Source organism: Watersipora subatra, chromosome 8 (genome assembly GCF_963576615.1).
Source record: "Watersipora subatra chromosome 8, tzWatSuba1.1, whole genome shotgun sequence".
Lineage (NCBI taxonomy): Eukaryota > Metazoa > Bryozoa > Gymnolaemata > Cheilostomatida > Watersiporidae > Watersipora > Watersipora subatra.
Genome location: NC_088715.1, coordinates 43744804 through 43750803, shown reverse-complemented (window position 1 = coordinate 43750803; position 6000 = coordinate 43744804).

Genomic DNA, 6000 nt, shown 5'->3' with positions numbered 1-6000 from the left:
CTTGTAGCATTTCAACATTAAGATGAGTATCAGCTAAAATTTCAAAGATGAGTGAAACGAGTAAGCTTGATGATTTACTGTTTGTGTCGAGGAGTTTTTAAAATCTAATTAGACTAAAAACTCATTGTCTTTCTCAACTACTTTACATACACAAAATGTACACATTAACAACAAAAAGAGTTTTTGGTAGAAGAAGCTTGACATTACTCATTTCTATTTAATTTTTAAAACTTCAGAAATATGTAAATACAAGACTTATGAGTTATAAAGCTGTAGCTTGTGGTTATTTGAAACAGCATACACTTCTACGTAAAATGACACAATGCAAATGTTGATGAAACAAAATGAATTGAGAACTGCAAAGTTAGCAAAACTTGATTAATTTACTAATGCTATGGGAGGCAGGTAACAGTGTTGATATGTAACTCAACTATCAGTATCCTACAACCTATCTTTGAACTATGCTAGCAAATAGTTTTGGTGACCCAAGCAACCCTGCTAACAGAATTGTAGAATTTAACCGATATTACAACAGTAACCATTCTAACTTTTAAATTTCATTAAATGACAAAAGTGTTTTGTGCAGTTTAAATTAATTTAAAAAAAAGTAAAACAACTTTAAAGGGGAATGATTAGCAAAAATAGCTAAATAAAGTTCGTTCTAGTACAATGATTACATTTAAAAGTGATTTGATACTGAAAAGTTAATGCTAACTGAGAAAAAGCTATAAAAATCATAAAGATGTTAAATTAATAATAACAGTGAGTACAAAGAAGTGTGTGTATAAAAAGGTTACTGTTGCGAAAAGCTCTATCCATCAAAAGTTTGAATACGACATTACTGGTACCTCTGGATACTGGTACCTCTCAATACTGGTAGTTCTTGATGGTGGTACATCTCGATACCTGCAACTCTCGATACTATTACAAAGGTAAAAATGCATATCAGGCTGTCCTTGTCTGAAACTTTTTTTGACCAACCAGAGAGACTCGAAGGAAACATCAAAAAGAGTGTGACGGCATATTTGAAATTGAAAAGACACATGAAATTTGCAAACTAGAAAGAAAGGTAATGGATTTTACCTGTTTTTTTAATTAAAAAAAAACCAACCCAAAATTTAATGCTAATTAATGATAAAAAGTGCAAATTTATTGTACATGTAATTGTGATAATATATAAAACACTTGAGAAAAATAAGAATGGTTTTAACCAACAGGTTAAGAGAGCTCGTTTGCAGGGCTGCTACATAAATAGCTCGAGTTCAAATCCATTAAAAAGCACTTTTTTATTTCCGCATTGTAATCACTATAAATGGACTTTGTTACAAAAGATAAATAAACTAATAAAAAACCAAATCAAATGTGAGATTCATAAATAGATGCAGAAACTCCAAAAAGAATGTAATTTTATGAAAATAACTTAGTTAAAAGAGTTTAAAAATCCTTACCCATGTATTAACATTTGTTATATTGTAAACACGTTTACTTGTTTACAATATAAACAATATTGCTTCCCTATTCAGACTCTATAAAACGATGGTTAAATTTTTTGATGAGATTTCAAAACAAGGGTTTGTCTCGTTGTTGATGAATAATTTTCGTAAGTTGTGTGCACATGCATTTATCATAAAAACTCTCAAACTTCGCATTCGCGCGTTTGGTCGTGGGATCATGGTTGACTTATAATATTGTAAAAGGCCGAATTTTTGCTGTACTACTAAAAATATACAACCTGTATCTGCAAGTTAAAAACAGAACTTGAACCAGGCATTTTATTTAATGAGAGCTCAAAGCTTTAACATAAATTGAGTTTTAACATTGCTTACTGTTAATCATGCAGCCTTTCTCTACTGTTTTCAATAGATTTTATTCTTGCAGGTCCAAAATCACTTAAACTTCTTTGATAAGACCATGCAGATTTTGTTGTGTCAACTTTAACCCTACAGTAAACGTCTGCCGTCTGCCGTAAACGTCTGCGCAATGATACAATTAATACGAACTGAGAAAACAAAATAAAATTTGAGAATATGTTGAATTAATAATAACAATTCTTGCATAGAAGTGTGTGTATAAAAAAGTTACTGTTCCACCAACAGCTATCCATCAAAACTCTGAATGCGACAATACTGGTACGACGATATGTTATGTAAAAATAAAATATTGTAGTGTCTTTGTCAGATCGAAAGTGAGAGAATCTAGATGTCATTCCCACTGAGATAATACAATTGCCCGCGTGAAAAGTAGTGATTTTAACCGCAATTTAGCAATTGAACCTTAAGAAAAGCCAGAAATAGAGGTTCACAAAAATGGCATCGTGTTTCATAGAGTTAATAAAATTTAATAGCTTAATTCTAATATCGAGAGAGTCTATTGTCGATATCGTTTTGCCGAAAGCGAATCAGCCCTAATATGTCGAGGAAAATAAGCATCGCGTGTCATGAAGCTAAAAGAAAGCCATAGATATGTAATTATTACGTCTTTTTTGTGTAAAAACGGCAAATGACGAGTAGAGGCGCACTAACCGGAGATTCTCGTTAATGCGCCCTAGATACCTGGTAGCGGCTAATAGTCCGAAAAGTACGGTACTCTATAACGCAGACAGATTGACAGACAGACAGACAACGATTGCCGTTTATATAGTAGGTAAATTGGCAGATTTATAGCATATTATTTGATAGTATCATTGCGGTAATCTGTTCTTGCAATGGATTTATGCTCTTTCCACCAAATGTAGAGGGCAAAATATATGCGACAACACCCATTAAAGGGCTAAGTTTATCTTCTAAATATCTGATGAGCTGTTTGAAAATTATTGAATGCCTCTATTGAAAGCCACATCTAATTAACAGCCACTATAAAAGAAGGGTTAGAAAATAAAGCGTCAGGGCATTCAATCAGAGTTTTTACTGTAATTCTCCCAGATTTCAAACGTTTAAAACTTTTAAAACGTTAGAGTGCTGCTTTTTGGAATTTTGAGCTTATAATTTTGTTAACAGGTAAGTTGCAGCTGGGAGCTTGTTGATGTTGCTGTCAGTAAAATGTTTCACATTTGTGTCAATGGTATCAGGTTTGTTTGCATGTCATCTTTTCTGTCTGCCATCAAAGACACGTGTCCAGTTGAGTCAAAACAAGATGTTGTGTATGCTTCCTCAGTTTGTGTTTAGGCATACCGTCCTCATTTGTCGTCTGATTTCATGCACCTATAGTTATGATTTTATCTGTCTCCTGATTATTGTGTCAAATCCAACATTAGTTCTTGTGCTCATGAAAGTTTAAAAAAAATGAAATTGTTAGGAATCAAACCTGGAATCTCACGAACCCTCTTATCACGTATGTCTTCAGTCTGTCATATAGTTATGTAGATTTATACGCGTGTCTGTATGCATCAGAAACAAAGGTTAACTAGCAGATTTTTCCAACAGAGCCATTGTGTATGTTTATTATTAGAAGTTGTTTTTGTACTGTAGTACAGCTATTCAGCTCACAGAGAGCCTCTCAGAGGTTTATACCTAGAGTTTTGTAAACAGTTTGTTTGTGAAAACGGAAAGTTATGAAGCTTCCTTTAGCTCACATTCTGACACCCAATAAACAGTGTGCACTGATAGTAGGTGACCTTTTGCTGACCTTTTATAACTATTCAAAGGACAAAAAGAATGTTGTGCTCTAAAAAAAAACTCTTTTGGTTTGATTTTCCGATTTAATGTAGAATTTTTCACTCGCAATGACTTCTTGCCAAACTTGATGATTTGTTTTGTTAAGTTTTTATTTTAAAGGTTTGTGGTTTATTGAAATTGTCAAACGTACAAAGCCCCATTTGTTTAAATTCTAGCATGGTAACTGTTTCATAATTTTCCTACTTAGAATTGGACAGTTTCAAGTGTTGCACCAGCCAACAAATAATTGTGTGCTTCATGAAGCAAGCAGCTTCATCGCTGAGCACTTACTATCTGACTTTGAGTAGTAGGGATGATTTTGCCACAGTGATTAACTAATGTTATATAGCTGTGTGTTGTAGGCTTTTAGTATAACAAAGCATAATAGTAATGAAATAAGGAGAGTATGTCAGGTGATGGCTGCATCAGCAGCGAAAGATAGCTAAAGTGTATTTAAAACAAACAACGTAAAAGACATAGAAAATGACAAGACAGGCACGTGAGAGAGGGGAAGTTTTTTTCCTGGAACGGATCTTCTATCTAAAATTGAAAATTATAGCTACTAATATTATATGTGCTGAAGTATGTAGCTACTTTGGTTTTAAGTAGCCTGTCAAACACATATAAGTTGGTCAGATCTGAAAGTCTAATTCTAGAAAAAGGAATTTCTTCATAACTAGTGCTGTTAGGATTATACCAATCATAATAAATGGTTTTCATAACTAGTGCTGTTAGGATTATACCAATCATAATAAATGGTTTTCATAACTAGTGCTGTTAGGATTATACCAATCATAACAAATGGTTTTCATAACTAGTGCTATTAGGATTATACCAATCATAATAAATGGTTTTCATAACTAGTGCTGTTAGGATTATACCAATCATAATAAATGGTTTTCATAACTAGTGCTGTTAGGATTATACCAATCATAATAAATGGTTTTCATAACTAGTGCTGTTAGGATTATACCAATCATAATAAATGGTTTTCATAACTAGTGCTGTTAGGATTCTACCAATCATAATAAATGGTTTTCATAACTAGTGCTGTTAGGATTATGCCAATCATAATAAATGGATTTCATAACTAGTGCTGTTAGGATTATACCAATCATAATAAATGGTTTTCATAACTAGTGCTGTTAGGATTATACCAATCATAATAAATGGTTTTCGTAACTAGTGCTATTAGGATTATACCAATCATAATAAATGGTTTTCACAACTAGTGCTGTTAGGATTATACCAATCATAATAAATGGTTTTCATAACTAGTGCTGTTAGGATTATACCAATCATAATAAATGGTTTTCATAACTAGTGTTGTTAGGATTATACCAATCATAATAAATGGTTTTCATAACTAGTGCTGTTAGGTATAATAATAAATCATAATAAATGGTTTTTAAATGCTTTTACAGAACTCATAAAATTTCAACGACAATTGTTTTTGTAGTAAATATCTATGAAAAAAAGGAAAACTTCAATATTTTATTTGTAAATAATACAATTCGTCATGAAACTTCAACTTTGTTGACCTACATGCATATAAATCTAGCTGCCGCTACCGTTTTATCTAAACTGACTGTGTATGAGGAGTCGTCAGCTTGTGTTTAATCAGTTCCAGTTTAATAGAATTACTACGTCGAATCATGCACTATTAAGGTACGGCCACAGGTACCGATTTTCTGCTAGTTCTGACCGAAATGATTGAAAAACACAGGAATATTCAGCCGAAATTCACAGAATTGTTAAAGCTATGCATGCACACCGAAATCATTGACGAAATGAGTTTAATTGGCTAAAAAAATTATTAGCGAGCATGATTCCAGCAGTTTTTGTAACGTACATACTTTAGTTCAAAGTAAATAATGCGACATTCAAGCACTATGCATTTTGGACTGCATAGTGCTTGGACTGCACTATGCATTTTCGTAAGTCAAAATACAATATTGTCGTAATTGTGATGTTTCTAGGAAATTATTACCAATTGCATACAAGAAATATCCTGTTTCCTTTAACACGCTAATTTTTACTGACTTATTAATAGAAACAATAACAATAATAGCATTTTGCAATCATCTAAATAGTTATATATTCAAATACGATCACTCAAATACTTTTGTGAGAATGAAATGTAAATTATTTCTGTTGCGCTATCAAAGATGTTTAATGTCTATAAAATTGTTATATACATGGTTGACCTATAATATTATAAAAGACTCAATTTTGCTATACTGCTTCAAATATACAACCTACATATATCAGCAAGTTAAAACGGAACTTGAACCACAAATTTTATTTAAAGAGAGCTCAAAGCTTTAACAGGAATTGAGTTTTAACA